This window comes from Rhinolophus hipposideros, assembly GCF_964194185.1.
Source record: "Rhinolophus hipposideros genome assembly, chromosome: 9".
Taxonomy (NCBI): Eukaryota; Metazoa; Chordata; class Mammalia; order Chiroptera; family Rhinolophidae; genus Rhinolophus; species Rhinolophus hipposideros.
Genome location: NC_138055.1, coordinates 37,047,083 through 37,067,947, shown reverse-complemented (window position 1 = coordinate 37,067,947; position 20,865 = coordinate 37,047,083). Strand labels below are relative to the sequence as shown.

The 20,865-nt window shown below is 37.5% G+C and overlaps 1 protein-coding gene across 3 annotated transcripts in view; it reads left to right on the top strand.

The window, feature by feature from the left end:
• Positions 1 to 20,865, top strand: part of LMNTD1 (lamin tail domain containing 1) — a 300,013-nt gene that overhangs the window by 232,666 nt on the left and 46,482 nt on the right. For 2 of the 3 annotated variants that reach the window (XM_081060662.1, XM_081060661.1), the window contains exon 2: positions 16,489 to 16,530. The exons of the other annotated variant lie outside the window; for it this stretch is intronic. The gene's annotated coding sequence lies outside the window, so the exon portion shown is untranslated. The remainder of the gene's footprint in view (positions 1 to 16,488; positions 16,531 to 20,865) is intronic. 3 annotated transcript variants of the gene reach the window in all.

The following is a 20,865-nucleotide window of genomic DNA, read 5'->3' as shown; positions in this document are numbered from 1 at the left end:
GATTGTAAGGATTAAATGATAAAGAGCTTAGCACAGTGGCATAAAGCAAGTGCTCAATAAATACTATTATTGATTTATCCAAGTCTTTCCTTAAATATTTCTTTCTTAGATAGCCCTCCTTGATCACACTGTCTAAAATAGTGTTAGTTATGTCATTCTTTTAGCCTGCCTTATTTATTTTCTTCATAGATCTTATCTAAGTGTGTGTGTGTGTGTGTGTGTGTGTGTGTGTGTGTGTGTAGTCTGTCTTCACTACTAGAAGTAAACTTGACAAAGGACAGGAACTTTGTTGGTTCACTGCTAGGTCTGGAATAGTGCTGGCATATGGTGGGCACTTAATAAGTATTTATTGGATAAATGAATGACTATGTTCTACCTGCTCAGACCTATAGGCAAAATCATGCTGTAATCACCTGAAATAAAAGATAACTTATATTTAAAGTTAGTAAACCAGTTTTTAACAACTCACACTTAAAAATGCTTTCTATGACAACTAAATTACTAGCATTAAGAAATAATTTATGACAAATATAAATTTCTTTCCGTTCACTCTAATTTTGGCTAGGAGAAGTGCGGGCCACTACCTTCCGAGTGACTTTTTCAAGTTAAAGAGCGTTAATAAATTTCTGGTCAGCTTCCTTGTTCCTGGGCTGAGATATCTCAGTATCTTTACTTTCTTATGATTAAAAATTTGTAGTTCTGTATGATTCTCTTCTGAATTTCATCCAAATCTTCACATCTCTTTTTCGTTTGGAGTTTAGTAGTGGAAAACATATTGTATTAGTGACCACTGCACTGCATAACTGCTCAATTATCTCACAAGTCCTACTGTGGTTCTCCTATTTATGTACCCAGGGATTGTGTTTTTGTGTTTTACTGAGTTACATCACTGACTCCTGGTCAGCACATTATTTGCAATGACCTCAGGAACTTTTTCTGCCCAACTTGCACATACCAGCCAGTTCTGATGAACAAGGAGTTTGTTTTAGTACCTAAGTTTCTCCATTTTAATGGGGCGTCATTCTGGTTTTGGCCACTGTTATAAATTGTGTTCCCCCACCTCAAAAAAAAAACGTATATGTTGAAGTCAGAACCCATTACCTCAGAATGTGACTGGTTTGGGAGATAGGGTCTTTAAAGAGATAATTGAAGTAAAATGAGATTACTAAGGTGGGCCCTGATCCAATATAACCTTTATCTTTATAAGAAGAGAGATTAGAACAGAGACACCAAAGAAAAACTATGTGAAGACAGGAAAAAGGCAAGCATCTACAAGTCAAGGAGAGGCCTCTAAAGAAACCAACCCTGCCAACACCTTGACCTCAGACTTCTAGCCTCCAGAACTGTAAGAAAATAAATTTATATTGTTTGAGTCAGCCATTCTGTGGTTCTTTGTTATGGCAGCTCTAGCAAACTAATATAGCCACTTGGCCTATCAACCAAGTATCTTTGAATTCTGATCCTGTCTCCCAAAGTGCTAGATTCTGCTTGCAAAATGCAATCTGCTATTCTACTGCAGTTGATCTCTGGCACCCTGTTCCCTTCTGGCGTAATGAAATTAATTCTACAAGTAAAGCACCCAAAAGAGTTTACTGCACACGATAGGATCATGAAAAGTAAATTAAACTCTAGTTTTGCTTCTAGTTCATGGTTGACTACTCTGAAGGATTTCTGTGAAAGCACCCAGGAGCAGTTACGTGTACTGCTTTACGTGTCAGCATTAAAGGTGTCACCAGGCATCCAACACTGGAGGATTTGTAATGAAATGAGCTTATGGAGGGAATGCTGTACCAAGCAGGTAAAAACCAAGGACTGAACTGTAGGAAGCCCTGGGACTGGTAGAGGGGAAGAGCAAGAGAAGTCAGAAATGGAACCAGAGAAGGCAGCTGATGAGGCAGGAAGAGAACCAGGAAAATGCTGGAGGAGCTTACCAATCAAAAGCCAGGGAGAAAGAAGGAGGGTCACTTCCATCCTCCTCCACCCCCATCTATCTATTAGCATCCCTAGTACCATTGGCCCCTAATAACTTACCTCAATAAACCCAACAGACATTTGCTGTAGACCCTGTCTTTTTCATTTTAACCATCTGGCAGCACTTGACATTGACAATCATTTCCTTCCTTTTTGAGACATTCTTTCCTTTTGTCATAATACTCTTTTCCGGTTTTCTTCCTGTTCCTCTGTTCCTCTGGTTGACTCTTCAGGTGTCGGCTTTATTTAGGAATCTGCCTTTGCCCCACTTCTCACTTATCTCTCTCACATCAGCCACTTCTATAGGTCTCTACCCTCATAGGTGGCACCCTATTCCCTAAACTTTTCCCCATACTTTGTCTCTTCCCAGTATTTACTCTCTCGGTGACCCATTCTCAACAAGATTCTATCGATAACTAGTATTGTTTTTTAATAAACCAACTTCATTTATACATTTATTTATTTGTTTATTTTCTCAACAACTGTATACAAAATGGTATATGCCAGGCACTATTCAAAGCACTGAACTATAATATTAATGATCAAATAAGGTTCATTTACATTTTACCAGAAGCTTTCCATTCCTAAGTCTAAAGGAATAAGTAACAATAATAAGAGTTTACATTTTTATTACACTTTGCATACTGCATATATACATACACACACACACACACACACACACACACACGATGTTTATAACAACTCCATGAAATAGATTGGGGAAGTATCGTTTTAACCTCAGGAAATTCAAGCTCAGTGACTTTGCTAAAAATTGGCAAAGCCAAGACTTGAACACAGGTCTTTTGGCTCCTAAGCTAATACTAATTCCTTTCCACTCCAGACACCGTGTTAGAGGTAGCTGTAACTCAGCTTTGAATCTAGAGGGAGCACGGGGTTTTCAGGGTGTATTGGTTTTCTACTGCTGCTATAGCAAAATACCACAAAATCTATGGCTTAAAACCACATGCATTTATTCTCCTCCAGTTCTGGAGGTCAGAAGTCTAAAATGAGTCCCACTGGGCTGAAATCAAGATCCCTTCAGGACTGTATTCTCTCCAGAGCCTCCAGGGGGAGAATCTGTTGCCCTGCTTTTTCCAGCTTCTGGAGGCTTCCCTCATTCCTTGGCTCATGACCCCTCATCACATTGCCTTTTCTACCACTGCTTCCTTCACTACTTCGACTTCTTCCTTATCTCTCAAATCTCCCTCTAGCTCCTCCTTGTGAGGACCTTGTGGCTGTATCATTGGGCCCACCCAGATAATCCAGGATAATCACAGTGTCTCCAAATCTGTAGCTTCATCACGTCTGCAAAGTCCCTTTTTCCACATAAATTCACATTCACCAGTTCCAGGGGTTAGGACCAGGACATCTTTGGGGGCCATTATTCAGCCTACCATGCATGATACCACATATGATGTTCTTTAAACTGTACCTTGAGGGGACTACTGTTTTTTAACAAAATAGTCACTCCAGACCCCAGGCTCCCTTTCCCATCTCCTTGCATCCAGATGAGTTCATCAATGCTTCATTCATTCAGCCCACAAACATGGAGCTCCTGGGTCTATCAGGGACCATGTAAGGTATTGGGCGTACAACAAGCAGACAGTGGTCGTGAAGGAATGCATGAGGTGTGATTAGAGCTTGTTTTGTCTGAGCTGCTCAGCAGAGGTTTCCCAGACATGGAGTTGCTTGTGCTCAGTCTTGAATAGCAGTAGGAGTTTGTCAGGCACATACAGACAACTAGAAAGCATACAGACAGAGGGACAGAAACTGTCGAAATCCCAGAAGTGTGAACCTCAGATTGTATTGTGGAACTGTAAGTCGTTGTTCAGTACTGCCGACAAAGTGTATGTGTGCACACATTCGTGTGTGTGTGTGTGTGTGTGTGTGTGTATTAGGGACCTCAGATAGAGATGGTTAATTACAGGGAATGGCATATATTTTTTAGGCAGTTTATTCATTTATTTTAATGAACATTTGAGTTTCTCTGAAAAATTCTAATTTTGCTACATCTCTCTCCAATGCTACAACATTTTTCTTATATCTGCAGTTAACAGTGGAAAGAAAAGCTGCACCTTATTGAACACACACGAAAACCTTTGCATAGGTACAATTATGTGAAAGGCTAATGTGGTAAAACTCTGTCTCCCTGAATTGAAGTTGCGCTGTTTCAAGGAAAACTATCTTCAACCCATAGAGGTTTAATTCTGATCCTCTTTAATTCTACTATGCATAGTAAAGGGAAAGCGGTGAACATGGTGAGCAAAGGAAATTCAAATTTGTAAAGAGCCATTTAAATAAAAAATCAGATTGGCATAAAAAGAGTCCTGTTCTAATCTAATTTTGAATGCAAAGCTCTTGCTCTCTCAGGACCTGGGATCAGGCTTCAGTCCGAAAATGCTCTCATTTTACTTAATTTACCTACCTGTGTACAATAATTTCATGGTTAATATGTAGTTTATTTGGCTCATCAAACCACTTGCCTGGACAAAATAGAGTAAAAAAAAATATGTTGGAAGTGTTCATGGCTGTGTGTGTGTGTGAGTGTGACAGACAGAGATTGACAGAGAGACAGAAACAGAGAGAGAGGCAGGAAAGTCAGTCCTTTATTTCTCAATCATATTTTGGGAGTTTTTTCATTAAATTTTTGTCCTTTAAGGTAGTATACTGTAATGTTCTTAAATGGAATACAGGAATGCTAGAGTTAAACCTTTGTATTTGAGTAGAACTATGGATGGGATTCTACTTAAATGTCTTAACTCAGCTATATAGTCAAGTATTCCAAATGTACTTGTGTCCTTCCTCTCCCTCCTTCTTCGTATGTAGTTTCTCTGCCTTTGCTTAGGTTTCCCTATCCTAAACAAAACAAAGCACACCCCCTTACCACCATCAAAGCAATCAAACAGCTTCCTTTGATCTTGTTAATCTTCTGCTTAACATGATTGCCATTTTTTTTAACTCCAAACTTTGTGGTCTCACCTTCCTCATGACCTCCTCACATTCTAATATATAATTTCTGTCCCAATACTCAACTAAAATTGCCTTTTAATAATATGTATTCTTAATTACCAAATGTGATATTTGTGCTTTGCCTCAGTTTTTCTTCTTCCTGACTTCCCTGGCATTTGATTATAAAATTTTATCCCTCCCTTGACATCTCTAGCCTGCATTATACTGGTTGTCTTCACTCTCTTCTGCTTCTTCTGACTCCTGCAAGCCCCTAAAAATAGGTGTTTCTCAAGGTTTTCTTCTTTCTTTAAAGGCATTAGTTACAGTGAGGATCTTACCCACACCCACAGTTTTGACTGTTAAAGGAAGATGGCTTCCCAATTTTCCTTCAGTCTTGGCCTTCGCCACCACCTCAAACATCTTATGTTTAAAACCAAACCCAACATCCTTTCCTGAAGCTAATTGAGCCTTGAGACGTCCTCCTTATATCTGATTAATGACACTATCATCTTCTCAGCCCAAACTAAAAGCCTTGAAAATTTCTGTGGCTTCTCCCTCTCTCCCATCTCACAAGATGCCAAGTCTCATGGTATCCCATTTGTGTTATCCCCACTTTAAATCAGCCTCACATTGCCTTTTTCCTAAACCATTACCCTAGTTTCCTAATAAACCTCCTTCCATTCTCTTCTTTCTTTAATCCAACCTTGGCCACTGCAAGCTCTAAGCCTGTGTTCAAAAGTTTTCAATGGCATTGCATTGCCTACTTAAGTAAAGCCAAATGAAGGTGGCTCTAAATTTTATCTGTTAGACTATGTTATCTAGAGGAAGAGGGGTAGTAGACTGCTCTACTGCACATTAATGTCTTCAGAATTGTGTTGTATGGAGGTGTATCACCTAAAGGGCATATAAGAAACACAGAGTTCAGAGTACAGCGACAAAGATGTGGAAAGATCCATGACCATGTCATATAGCCAATGGTTAAAGAAATGGAGATATTTTTTATTATTATATTATTTATTTTTATTATTTATTGTTTATATTATATTATTTTTAATTATTTATATTTATTATTATTATTTTGTATTATTTATTTTTATTAATAAAACATGTTTTAAAAAGATAGCTGACTTCAATATTTGAATAACTGCCCTTGGAAAAGGACTTCTTTTGTTCCATGTGGCCATAAAATATAGAACTTGAACAAATAAGTGGAAGCTATAAGAAAAATGATTTTTAGCTCAATATAAAGGGAAAAGGGAACTAAATAAAGTTGGGACAGAAACTCTCAAGACGTAGCAGATTTTCTGTTATCAGCAGTTGTTATTTAAACTGGTTGCATTTGTAAGATAGTAACAGAGTTGATTCAAGAATATAATTCTTTTCAGTCATGCAGTTGTTTGTTTGTGTAGCACTTTCTTAGCCTAGCATGCAACACCAACCCATTTTTACAGCTTTCCCTCTCAGTTTTCATACATGCCCATGCTAGTCCCTATCTGTAATTTCCTTGACTTACAGTTTTTCCTTTCAAAATTTTATCCATTTTTCAATGACTAAATCAAATGTTACCTTTTCTAGGAAAATTTCCCTCCTCGCACTTCAGACAGCAGCATCAATACATAAGTTGTTCTATTTCAAAACTTCAGTACCTCATTTGTTCATTTCAAGGCACTTAATATTCTTGCAACGTTATTTCTATATATTTCTCCTTTTACTTAATAGAATGTTAACTTTATGAGTCAGGAATTATCTTTATATTGTTATAACTTCTATAGGAACTAGTATAATGGAATTCCTTTATTCATTCAACGTATTTTTTTTCTTTAAACTAAATCATCTCTAAGGAATCTTCCAACTTAAAAAGAGCCCACGAATCTGGTTTTAGAACTTATTTAATAATGAATATACAAAAGACCTTTTTGTCCCCATATTGACTATGAGTACGAGGAATCAGATATACTGATGTAAAACTGGTTTTATAATAAAGTTTTAAAAATCTGATTCTGAAAAAGTAGGTAACTTTATTTTTCAAGAACTTATGCGACATTCCTATTTTGATATTCAACACATGTTCCTGATAGAATTTTGAACATTAAAGGACTTGTACATCTGGTTACATTTTTATAAAACTAAGTGACACCAAATCAGAGCTCTACAAAGTTAAAGTTGTATAATTAAGAAAATCAGAAAGGTAAACAGTGAACTCTGGCAAGACTTAAGAAAGGGAACATCTTATTGTGATATACCAGAAGTTTATTAATTTATCTGTATCATTTCTTCCTGGTGTTTATAGCAGTACAGAACATTTTCATTGGGCTCATTTCTGTTTGGCAAATTGCTGCCAAAAGTCCAGATGTTTCTAAGTGTGAATTCATTGAAGCTTGTGTTGTCCAAATTTTAGAAGCAGGGTTGTTAGACTAGGTTAGATAAAACACACAATAAAGGAAAAAAAGAAAGATTAAAAAAAGAGAGAAAGAAAAATACAAACAAACAAAAAGCCCAGAGCAACTTACATTGAAAACAAAGCCTCAATTATTTGTTTCAGCTGCTCCCCGCCACACCCCCCTCTCCACTTCCTCTTCCCCATCTGTGTTCAGTTCTCAAGCGACTCAAATTAGGGGGTACTAAAAGCCAAATTATGAGTTGAAAGGCATGACTTTGGCCTCCAGGAAAATCCAAATATATGGAATCTGGTAAGGCAGTCTGATCAGGTCAGATGTCTTTTTTACTTTTGATACTTCTTAGGAAACAATTTGAATCGTTTGACTGTCAGCCATTAAAAGGCCCTTAGTAAAAGCATGAAAGAAAGCTCTTCCGTGTAGGTCTGAGGCAAATGTGATGCTGCCAAGAAAATGAAATGCTGTGACTCCTTGACCATATTGGCACCTCAGGAATTAACAAAACTCACTGATCTCCCTCTAGACACATCTTATGCTTTCTGCTACTGTGTGCTTCTATCCTCTGATTTCCTCCTTCCTCTTGGCCAAAACAGGAGAATGATGTGTTTCAAAACCAGTCAACAGGAAGGTTGTCGGTACTCTCTTTTTCAGTTGGATGCATTACTCTAAAGAAAGAAAAATTTAGAATTAACAAGTTCCAACAGTCATGCTGTCCAATTACAAGTCTGATTTCATACTTTTCTGGTAGATTGATGAAGAGGCTAAAAGATATTAAAACTTAATGTGCCCCATTTCCCTTCTTTCTGGTATTATTAATTAAAATAAATTTCTAGATATAAAAGGAACTATAATAAAATTGTTAATTAAAATAATCTGATATTGTTTCCTAAAACATGCTTTCTAACATATGGCCCAAGCATTAAGATGTTGACAGACCATTCAGGAAAGAATTAACTTGATTTTCAGCAAGAGTAGAGCATGAGGACTGATGAAGTACTGATTTTATTTTCTTATAAATGTGTGTCTTGTGTTCCAAAGGCATTAGCTTTGTTTTGCAGTAGAATTGAATCTTCCCTAGGATTCTAACCTTCATAAATGTACCAGTTCTCTGTAGTAACATGGATAGGATAAGTGGTGGCTATTACAGGCTGAGCCGTGGTATACAAGGTCAAACAATTAAGTTCGCGAACTCATCTTAGAAAAAGTGATACATACCTCATTGCTGAATATCATTATGGTCACCTTCAAAGTACTCCCCTTGGGAAGCTATGCACTGATGCCTGTGCCTAGTCAACCCTTTAAAGCAATTTTGGAACTCTTTTTCTGGAATGGCCATCAGAGCTGTCATCATATTATGCTTGATGTCCTGAACGTCATTAAAATGTTTTCCTTTCAATATTTCCTTTATCTTTGTGTAAAGAAAGAAGTCATTAGGGGCCAGATTAGGTGAGTAGAGAGAGTGTTCCAATATAGTTATTTGTTTACTGACTAAAAACTCCCTCACAGACAGTGCTGTGTGAGCTGGTGCATTGTCGTGATGCAAGAGCCATGAATTGTTGGTGAAAAGTTCAGGTCATCTAACTTTTTCACGCAGCATTTTCAGCACTTCCAAATAGTAAACTTGGTTAACTGCCTGTCCAGCTGGTACAAATTCATAATTAATAATCCCTCTGATATCAAAAAAAGGTTAGCGACTTTGTTGCAACAAATTTGAGAACCTAATTGTCAGACCTCATATACTACTTCTGCCAGGGCAGAGACTCACAGAGAAGCAGATGTGGGTGGGATATCTGCCCACTGACTAATTGCTTTATGCCATCTACACTGTCTTAAGTCTAATTTGTAGATTATAAAGCGTTTTTGTAATTATTCTATGTGGAATATTTAAATCTCATTATCTCTTCCTGGAAACTTGGCTAGTAGCTGGAACACCAAAATATAATCAGATTCTTTATTTTTAATGTAAAATATTTACAAAATGAAATATGTAATGTATTCCCAAAAGTATATGTGAAGTACATGTAATTTAAAAATAAGTAAAATGAGTGAACTTATATCTACCTCCCAGCTTGAGAAATAGAACAAATAGAACATTAACAATGTCTCAAAGTCCCCTGTGCACCTGTCCCTAATCCCGCTACCTATTTAGGCACCCTCAGCCATTACCCTGAGTTTTGCGTTTATCACTTCTTTGCTTTTATTTGCAATTTTACCACTCAGGTATGTATCTCTAAGATGTGTATGTGTGTGTATAATTTTGTGAGTTTTTAATTTTATATAAAAGACATCATAACTTTTTTCCAGTGACTTGTCCTCTTTAACATGTTTATGAGATTTTTTCATGTAGGTACGTGTAGCTCTAGTTAATCTATTTCTGACTGTTGTATAAATGGAAATGGTATTCTTTCTCCTATTGATCAACATTTGGGTTGTTTCCAGAATTTAGCTATTATAAATGATGTTTCTATGAACATTTTTGTGCATGTATCTTGGACAGTAATTGCTGGATTATACATATCTTAGCTCTGCTAGATAATGCCCAGGTTTTTTTTTTTTTTATTATTATTATTTGCATTCCAGCAGCATACAGGAGTTTCTGCTCTTCTATACTGTCACCAAAACTTGGTATAGTCATATTTCTTAAGCACATTTGTGGGACCTTAATTGGTATCTCATTTGTATTTTCATTGTATGTATTTTCATTTGTGTTTGCCCGATTACTAATGATGAGCATATTTTTTGTTTAAAGTCCACTCAGTTCTAATTTTTTGCCCATTTTCCTATTGGAGTGCTTCACTTTTACTTATTGATATACAGGCTTTCCTCCTTTTTTAATTGTGATATATAGTATACAAACACAACTACATGAAATATCTATGTACAATTTAATAAATAATTTTGAGGAAATGTTTGTGTAAGTACGATCTATGTCAAGAAATAGACATTTCCAGGACCCCAGAAATCCCACATGTGTCTCTTTATAATTCTACCCCATCTTTTGCTCCAGAGGGAACCACTATCTTGATTTTTCTAATAATCATTTCCTTGCTTTTTGATAGTTTTACTATCTATATATGCATCCCTAAAAAATATAGTTTAATGTGGTCTATTTTGAACTTTATACTGTATATACTCTTTTAGGTTTTGCTTCTTTAGATCAACACTGTGAAACTTAGCCTGACCTCATATCCTATCTTGAAGGGTCCAGGATTTGGATTCCATCTTACTTTCGTCCTACAGCTTTGGCTATAAAAAGTGGCTATAACTCAAATTTACATTGAATTGTCAATTGAGACTTAAATAAATCAAAAAATAATACCCATCTAGATCCATTTATGTCTTCCATTTTATCCCAATTTACAAATTTCTTTGTTAATTCTAGATGAGTCAGGATATTTCACAAAATTGCTAGTTAGTTGCTATGGTAGCAGATTTACTTTCATTTTATTGCTACCTTATTTCTGAACATTTTAAGTTTGGTATAATCATGAGTTATCGTTTATACACCCACACTTCACATCCATTATCTCAGAGACATGGCCAGGTCTTTTATAGTCTTAATACCAGTCTATATATAGTCTAAATATATACTTTAGGAGGTCTTCTGGATTCATGGAAATAAAATATGAAATAGTCACATAAGTTATAAATATTCAAATTTTCTGCCCATGCCACGGTGCTTAGTAAACACTAATAAATAATTAGGACCCAAGCATATTGTCAATTATATGTAAACTAATTTTTTAAAAAAGCTTTACTGATTTTTACCTAGTTTTCTTGTTCTCTGTCTCTCTTTCCTAAAATACCCACAGAGTTCAGTTCAAATTAGTTTAGTTCAACAAGTGATTATTGAGGTCCTACGCAATATCCCCTCTTCCAACCATAAAAAAGGAAGAAAAAATGAATTGATTTCTTCTTCAGTGGATTCATAATCCAGGTGAGAAGACATACATATAGTCAAATAATTACCATGTAGTACAAGGGCAATAATAGAAGCAAGAACAAGGTGAAAGTCACATAGAGGAGAGAGTGATGAACTCTATTAGAGTTCAAGGTGTTAGGGAGAGATATCGAAGAAGAAGGAAACATCCAAACTGGTTTTTGAAGGATGAATAGACAATTTTCAGCCAGGGGAAACAGATGGCCAAAAGTCTGGAGGTTACAGTGAGTTCAGTGAACTACATGTGAATCAGTATTGCTGGAGCTTTAAACACAGAGGGAAAGCATGGAGATAAGCCTCCAAAGTCCAAGGTCAGATTACACGGGGCACTGTATGGCTTGTCAAGGAGCTGGAACTTTATTCTATAAGCAGTAGGAAGCCATTTAAGTATGGAGACATGGTCAAATCTGTTTCAGAAATATTACCTTTAAGATGTTATGGAATTTAAGTGGTCATCTGTATAATAAATATTAGGATTGGCTTGATTGACAGTACAAAACAAAAAAAACACAAAACGCAGCTTTAAAAAGCTAATCCAAAGATCCCGTTCAGGACTGGTATAGTATCAGAGGCTCCCTGGTGTCAAAGACTCAATGTCTTCCTATATTGTTGCTCTCCTTGTGTGGCCCAATCTAATGTCATAGATGGCAATATCCACCTTTCAGGCCTCAAATTTAAGTAGGGACACAATAAAAGAGGGCAAAGTGTGCCCACCAACTGTTTTTTTAAGAAGATTCCCCAGAAGCTGCCAACCATTGACCATAACTTAGTCACATGGTCACACCCAGCTGCGAGGCAAGCAGGGAAGTAAGGCGGGGGGGAAAAATGGAAATGGAGGGTAACTGGCAGTTTTTGCCACTGAGAAATAAAACAGTGGAAGCAAAGGAGGCCAATAAAAAGACTACGGCAATACTGCAATGAGAGGGTAAGGACTGTTCAGGCAATAAGCATGAGGATGGAAAGTGAAGGCAAGACCTGAGAGCTGTTTGGGAAGCAGAAGGGGTTAAGAGTTTAAAAACCAGTGGATGGGGTGATGGCTCTTCATTGCTAGCTATGTGAGGAAGCAGATAGAGGTATCACCATGGGGAATTTTCACCATCATAAAACAGATAGAAGGGGGTGGGTCAAAATGGCATTTGTACGGGATAAAGACTTTCTGCCTTTGACACTATGCTTTCCCCAGAGCTTCCTCCAAATGTTTGGATTTTACTTAAAAGCAGAAGGAGAGATAACAATTATCCAACTAGCAGGATGCGGGGCCTTTTCCTTTTATTCAAGACAATAGGATAAGAAAACTTCCAGGCCTGTCACCAACTAGATGAACGACCAAAGGCAAGTGAGTTCATCTCCTGGGCCTTAGTTTCTGCATCTGTAAAATAAGAAATTTGTACTAGATAATGGCTAAGCTCTCATCAGCTATAGAATTATTTGATTCATTCACAGACCCATCACCCATGTTGATCAACAGCACAAAGTGAACAACCTGGCGTCACTCTAGCCATGCATTCCTTGACAATGGAAAAAGTAATTGAGGCAATATCTTAAAGTTCAAGTAAACACAGTTTTCTGTCTAATTGTTTCACATCTCTTTTCACTTAGCTGTTGAAAACCTATTTTAGTATGGCCTGGGGTGTTAAACTTTGGTAAATTTACAAAGTCTTTTATTAAAGTGGAGGAGGTTTTGCCAATTGCATTTCAAGATTAAAAGGTCTTACTTGGGGTGAAAAGGATTACTTTTCTTATTATGTACATTAGTGTACATGTGGTAGCTAAAAATACTTTCCTTGAGTTAAGTATTTTCCTTTTTGGTTGAGTACACATTGTTCCACCTACTACAAAGGATTAAAATGACCTGTTTCATCACAGAGCAAAGTGATGGTGGCAGCATGTGATTTTTGGCAGAAAGAACACTTTGTAATTGCTAATTTCCTTAACAAGCAGGACCCAATGACACTGCCTGGTTTTATAAAATGCCAATGAATCTAGACTAACAGGGAGTTTGCTGCGGACGAGCCTTTTGGAAGGAGTGTTCAAATCCGAGACCTTGAAGGCCTTATGGAGACATGAAAGAGTCCACAGGACACAATTGGTAGACTCAGGTGTTTGCTTTGGCCTGCGACTCTTTTCTCATCTCCATTGTGTTCTCTGCCAACTGGCAGCTGTCCTCAAGGTCAAAATCTTTTTAAACAAAAATCAGCAACTTAAATGAGAACCAGTAATGCTTTCAGCAGGTATAATCCATTTTACTTCAAAAGTGTTTCAACTAGTACTTCTTTTAATACAAAAAAGTTTGGAAATCTCATATAAATGTAATATTTTAGAACTCATATCTAGCACCAAATTTGCATTTCTCAGCCAAGAAAAAAATATTCCATACTGAATATTAGATCCCAGTATACAATGAAAATATACATTTTCTAGGTGGCCAAAAGAAAACAAATGCAAATACAATTCTGATGATATAACCAACTTTGAAGCCACAGTTTTATGTTTCTCAAGTTGCCAAATAATCTTCAACCCTGTGGGTTGTATTCTTTAATTAATCATTCTTTGCATGTGACAAACAGACTTTAAAATTAAAATTTCCTTATGCTTTATCAAAGCATTACATTTAGGCACATTTGCAGGATATGGGACCTGGAGTTCTATATTATAGCTGATCCCCTAGGAACACTGCATCCCTGATTAGGCCTATAAAATATCTTTGATTATAAAAATCTATGATTTCTCAAAATCACAAATACTCTATAGGACTTTAGATGACCAAAAACTTGAGATGTGTGCAGGAGCCACTGTGCTATAGGGAAAAGAGAACAGGCTCAGTGGTTACACTGAGCAATACTCAAGGCCAAGTTTGTCCCTTCCTAGCAAGGTAACATTGGGTAAACCAGTTAGCCTCTCTGTAACAATTAATTTGTAACTGTTTCAATTATACTTTAAGTGAGAAAAACCATAAATGTGCTGCATGTGTTAAGTAAATACCTATTTATATATGTATATCTATCTATCTATTTATCTACCTACGTACCTTCTCGCAGTTAATTCTTGTAGTTGCTCAGGCCTAAATCCCTGGAGTCATATTGTCTCCTCTCCTACTCTCACACCTCATATCTAGTGTACCAGTGAATTCTGCCAGCATTTCCTTCAGAACACATCCAGAATCTGACAGGGTCTCATCACCTCCATTGCTACCCACGGTGATGCCCAGCGATATCAGCTCTCCTTGGATGATGGCAATGATGTCCTCCTCTCTGATCTCTCTGCTTCTTGTTCTCCTTCAGGCTATTTTCAATACTGAAGGCAAAGTCCTGTTCTTAAAACAGAAGTTGGGTCCTGTCATGCCTCAGTTCAGGGCCCTCGGATGAGTTTCCTTCACTCTCAAAGTAAAGTCAATATCCTTCCCACAACCTATGAGACCCTGAGACCTCAGTATGGGAAAGGACACAGAGCTTCCATGACCTCTTGAGTCCCCAAATCTCCAAGTTTTCAGCAACATGGACTATCTCTGTACCCTGTCCTTTTGGATTTATACAGAGACTTCATTTCATAGGCATGATTGATTAAATCATTGGCCATTCGTGATTGAACTCAATCTCCAGCCCATCTCCCCTATCCAGAGATTGGAGGTGGGGGATTGATAGTTCCAAACTGCTAATGACAACATTAGCTCCTCTGGCAACCAGCCCCCAGCTTTTGGTTGGATACCTAGGAGATTTCCAAAGTCACCTCATCAACATAACAAAAGACACCTTTGCGGGCTCTTGTAATTTAGGAAATTCCGAGGGTTTTAGGAGCTCTGTGCCAGAACCAGGGACAAAGACCAAATACATATTTTTCATTATAAATGCAATATCACACCTCCCTATTTTCTAGGCCTTAATTTCTTTATCTGTAAATTGGAATAATTATAGTTTATACCTCATGTGATTGTTGTAAGGATCACACAATTAATATATGGAAAGTACTTCAAACAGTGCCTGTCACAAGAACAAATTCTAGAAAGCTAACATAAGCATGAAACCCTCTTGGGAAACACACATTTTTAAAAAGAGGGACACTGCTTGTGCTATTCCCAATTTGAGAAACTCAGGAGTAATTCTCAAAGCATTGTCCTTATACCTCATCCAGTAAAATCTTTGTTTAAAAAGCAAATTGCTGAGCCCTATCCAAGACTTCCTGAATAAGAATCCCAGAAAAACCTTATTCTTAACAGGTACTTAGGTAATTCCTTTGTACTTTAAGGTATGAGATGCAGTCTAGAGAGAGCACCTCTCCACTGCTATAAATTATCCCAGGTAATTCCAATATACCCTTCCTTTCTATCCATCTCCTGTGCTACTGTAAGGATGGTTCAAGTACAGGATACCACCAAACTGATTTGCTATTGGCTAAGAGTTTCTTAAGAAGTCATTTATTAACTTATTCAACATCCCAAGTACTCCCATTGACCTATCCTACCTAGCTGGAACTCATTTATAATAGCTTCATTTAAAGAATAATTAGCAGAGAATCTCAGCAGTCTCTTACCTTCTAAAGGGATGCAATTAATGGAACTCTGCATGTGTAGGAATTTTAGCTTTTCAAAATCATAAAAGAAAAGCTATCTGATTGGTGCCTTCTGGGGCTACTTTGGTTTGTGTATCTCTCAAAGGAGGGGGGCCTGTCTATAATTTAATCCTGATTCAGGACACTTCCATAGTTTTTAAGACTCACTTTTAAGTCTTCAGTTAATGCTACATTTATATACAGCATCTATTTCAGCTCCGAATTTGGAGAAATTCCAAAGTCTATGTAGATTCCCAAGAGGTAAACCACAAAGTCAAAGAAGCTTAGTTCAAAGCACAAGGAGAACAAGAAACCTGAGTTCTCTGAGTCAACAGTATCCTCTTACCAGGTTTCCCTGAAAATAGGACCTCGTCGCGCAATCAGTTCTACTGCATCTTTTGGAGCAATATAAGACCCGGTCTTATTTTACTTTTTGCTCCAAAAGATGCATTAGAGCTGATTGTCCGTCTAGGTCTTATTTGGGGGGAAACACGGTATTTAGCCAAAACTTTTAATTTATAGGACCCAGGCTGGGGCAGGGAACAGGAGCAAGGATCCCAAGAAATCTTTCAGAATTATGCAGCTTTTCCATTGGTTCAGACATGTTTCCTGCTAAAGCTGACAGTGAGATTATTTTTAATTAATTATAGAACCTTCTAAGCAAGTGTTTGGTCTGATTCTTAATAGGTTTCTGAGCAAGACTGTCATTTGGAGACAGACTTCTCTAAGGTGAGTTATGTCTTTGCATGCAATTTACTTATGAACAGATATGAAAATATAGCTGATTTAATTGTTAAATTATGAAATGATAAGTTTGAAGATAAACTTTGCATTTCAACTTGACCATCCCTTGTTGTCATATGTAGACTGGGCTATCTAGATCTGTAAAAAAATTGTGAAGCAGACAGCACTTAATGGCGAAGGGAGGAAACCCACCAAGCACTTGTCTGGAATTTTCCTTTTGGCCACTATAGCAGTCTTATTAAATCCTGAAAATCCATAGAGAGCTTGTTATAATCTTGTTCCACATAATCTTGTACCACGTAATTGTACCACATAATCGTGTTCCTCAGTAAGGAAACACTTCATACTTGTTGGCTATGGGACCCATGATACCAGGTTTTTATCCCTACGTGGGTGAGGAAGAATAGGAGTAGAAGAGAAAAAAAGTCACGGGGAAATAAAAGTAAATACATTTTCTAGCACAGACTTAACTCTTTATAATATCAATTGTTCTTATCTGTCAACTTTCATGTTAGAATTAGATGCCTAGGATAATAAAATTTAATCAAAAGAGTGATATATTTGGAACAATTTTTGTTTTCTTAACTTTATGACTCAATTTTATGACTTAGAGGTATTCAACTTCTTTTTGTCTCAGAATCAGCTTTCCTGGTACTAATAGGTTCAAAGGGTCAGAGAAATCAAATAATCATGATAATAATACCAATCTTGACAGCTGACCTACCAACTGCATTATGTAGTTGCTCCTCATAGTTCATCAACAAAAGAGATGCCTCCATTGAAAATGGATTCAGATGTTTTAAAATCAGAAGCTTTGCAGATAAAACAACATTAGTTTCTGATTTGACAAAGAGCTGTCTTGGGCCTCTGTAATCAGCAGAGATATGTGAGAGCACAGTTGTTGATGGGTGAAGGGAAGGGATGAAGCTAGCCATGAAGAACTACAAATTTGACATGAAATATGATCTGAAACTTGAAGGGTAAGTCGGAGTTTTCCATTGGACAAAAGAGGATGGGGCCTTTTAGGCAAAGGAAACAACTATATTAAACAAAGGCTGCATATGAGGTATCTAAAATAGTTAAATTTATAGAATCAGAGAGGAATTGTGGTTTTCAGGGGATGGGGAGAGGGACTGGGGAGTTACTAATCAATAAGCATAAAATTTCAGTTAAGCAAAGTGTGTTAGTTCTAGAGACCTGCTGTACAACATGGTACTTAGAGTCACCAAGTATTATATACTTAATCGTTTGTTAAGAAGGTAGATCCCATGTTAAGTGTTCTTACCACCATAAAATAAAATTAAATATAAATATTAGGTTGGTGCAAAGGTAATGGCTATTTTTGCAATTATTTTTAACCTTTTAAACCTCAATTACTTTTGCACCAACCTAATAAATAAACAAGCAAACAAACCAAGGCTGGGCGACATTTCTCAATGTTTAGCAGCCTGTTGTGGTGAGATTATGGGGCTTGCGAGGAATAATGGCTAGAGATGATGGTGGATAGTCATTTAGGCCAGATCATGGAGCCTTAGCTAAGGAGTCTTCACTTCCTTCTCTGCACATCAGAGAACCTAAACAATCACATGTATGCTTGAGATTATTTGGGTGGTATTGTAGAGGACATGCTAGTGGGAGAAGACCATTTAGAGGCTTTTCAAGAGTTTAAGAGAGATGCGATGAGAGTCTATACTGGTATTGTTGCAAAAAGAAAAAGGGATGCAAAGTGCATTTTAACTATATGTAATGCCTGGTTGAATATATTGAGGTGGGGAAGAAAGAATCAAGAATGAGTCCAAAGCACTTGGCTTGAGAGCAACTTTGTTGGTTTTACTTGAGATAGTACAGGCAAATGGAGATAACATCCCCAGTAGGTTTGGAAAGTGAGCAAGATAATGATCTTGGTTTTGTACATACTGTGTATCCCCAAAAATAAGACCTAGCCAGACAATTAGCTCTAATGCATCTTTTGGAGCAAAAATTAATATAAGACCTGGTCTTATTTTACTATAATATAAGACCGGGTCTTAGCTAACATAATATAAGACCTGGTCTTATATTAATTTTTGCTCCAAAAGATACGTTAGAGCTGATTGTCCAGCTAGGTCTTATTTTCGGGGAAACACAGTAGTACTCATATGTCATGCAGAACACACAGATGGAGACGTCAAATAAGCAATTGGAAATATAGATGACTGACAGTTCCTATTCTTCTATGCTATATTGTTATGGATATGAAGATACACACACACACACACACACACACACACACACACACACACTTACTTCACAGACAACACACAGCCTAAGGAGGAAACACTTTGAAACGAAAATATGTAATTATTCCTCCTTTACAAGAACAGTCTGTTCTAGTTTTATGGTTTGAGTCAATTTATAGATCACATGTCATAATTTATAAACATCAAAATACATTCACACACTGAGTTTGGCTTATTTGGATATTTCATTGTGCTTGTAAGTCCAAGGTTAGGTCATGTTTGCCTTATAGGTGAGTTTGATTTGCAAATATTCCTGAGACAGGTCTTTGAAGAGTGTTTTTATTATTTTGCTTTAGTGAATGCCAAGACTGCATGCTGTTGTATAGTAACAGACTGCATATAACACTCCAGTACTGCCTGGGCAAATGACTACTGGGCGAATGGCTCAGTATTGGTGCATAGTCTGAATCAGCTCCAGTTTACACAAATGGTAGTGAGTCTTTGTATCAATGAGCAGTATAGTATTAAACAGCTCCCTCATTTACATGGTTTAGCATTAAACCAATTCACATATACATGTAATATATTGTGTGGTCAATATCTCAATCACACTGAAAGCACATTGTATTTCTGTTTGGTTACCTGACCTTATCAGGGTTCCCAGGGAAAAACTGCAATGAGTAGTTTGTTTTGGACACATTCTCACCTCCCTGTGTCACTGCTGTCCCCGCCTTCAGATACCTAGGTCCTCACGCTAACCCTGCTTGCCCAAAGGCCACCACTGCAGTATTTCAGTCAAGCGTGCCCTTTGCATGTAACCAGGTCACCTTTCCTCCTCTTTTCTGGTGTCATTTAAACTCGCATTTAGAGTAGCACCACACTTTAGGGATTTAGGTTAACTCACAGTAGTATAAAAATAATCAGCCAAACTCCCCAAGGTGTGTGTGTGTGTGTGTGTGTGTGTGTGTGTGTGTGCGTGCATGCATGTGCGCACATGCACACATGTATGCCCCATTAATGTAAAATGTCTGCTTTGATGAATGACCTGCTCCCTTTGTGATGGGGAAAGAAAGACAACAAAGCAGGTAAACAACTAGGCAGATGAGCAAAGCAGGAAACCCATCAGCAGAGTGAAGTCAGGCATTAGTAGGTAGAAGGACTCAGCCTATGGGGACTAGAGAAATGGGTTCTCACCATCTCTTCCCCAAATCCAGGTATTCTCCTGCCATAACCTTGGCAAGGCAGGACAATGAGACCAGCGCAGACCCTCTCAGAATCTATTCTGAATGCAGAGGTTACTTTCTGACTGGTCTCTGGAAGAAAGGCACGATTGGCCTTGGTCAAAATGTCAAAAAGAGAGAGGTTTGTTTTTATTTTCTATCTCCTTTATTGAGTTATTTGCAGACCTTCTCCATGCCTAATGTCAGCAACATATTGTGTTCATTCTAAGATAATATTTTTTCACAATTTAGCACCTCTAAAATTGGGATGCATTATATGATCAATGGCATGCTACAGGTCTGACAATTAAGTTGCGAACTTGTTGCAATGCTGTTGCTAACCTCTTTTGACAGCAGAGGGACTATTCATTATGAATTTGTACCAACTTGCACAGATAGTTAACTAAGTTTACTATTTGGAAGTGCTGAAAATGCTGCATGAAAAAGTTAGACGACCTGAACTTTTTGCCAACACATCATGGCTCCTGCATCACGACAATACACCAGCTCACACAGCACTGTCTGTGGGGGAGTTTTTAGCCAGTAAACAAATAAATGTATTGGAACACCCTCCCTACTCACCTGATTTGGCCCCGAATGACTTCTTTCTTTACCCAAAGTTGAAGGAAATATTGAAAGGAAGACATTTTGATGACATTCAGGACATCAAGGGTAATATGACAATAGCTCTGATGGCCATTCCAGAAAAAGAGTTCCAAAATTGCTTTGAAGGGTTGACCAGGCACTGGCATCAGTGCATGGCTTCCCAAGGGGAGTACTTTGAAGGTGACCATAGTGATATTCAGCAGTGAGGTATGTAGCATTTTTCCTAGGATGCGTTCGCAAACTTGATTGTCCGACCTCGTATGGCATTTGCTGTT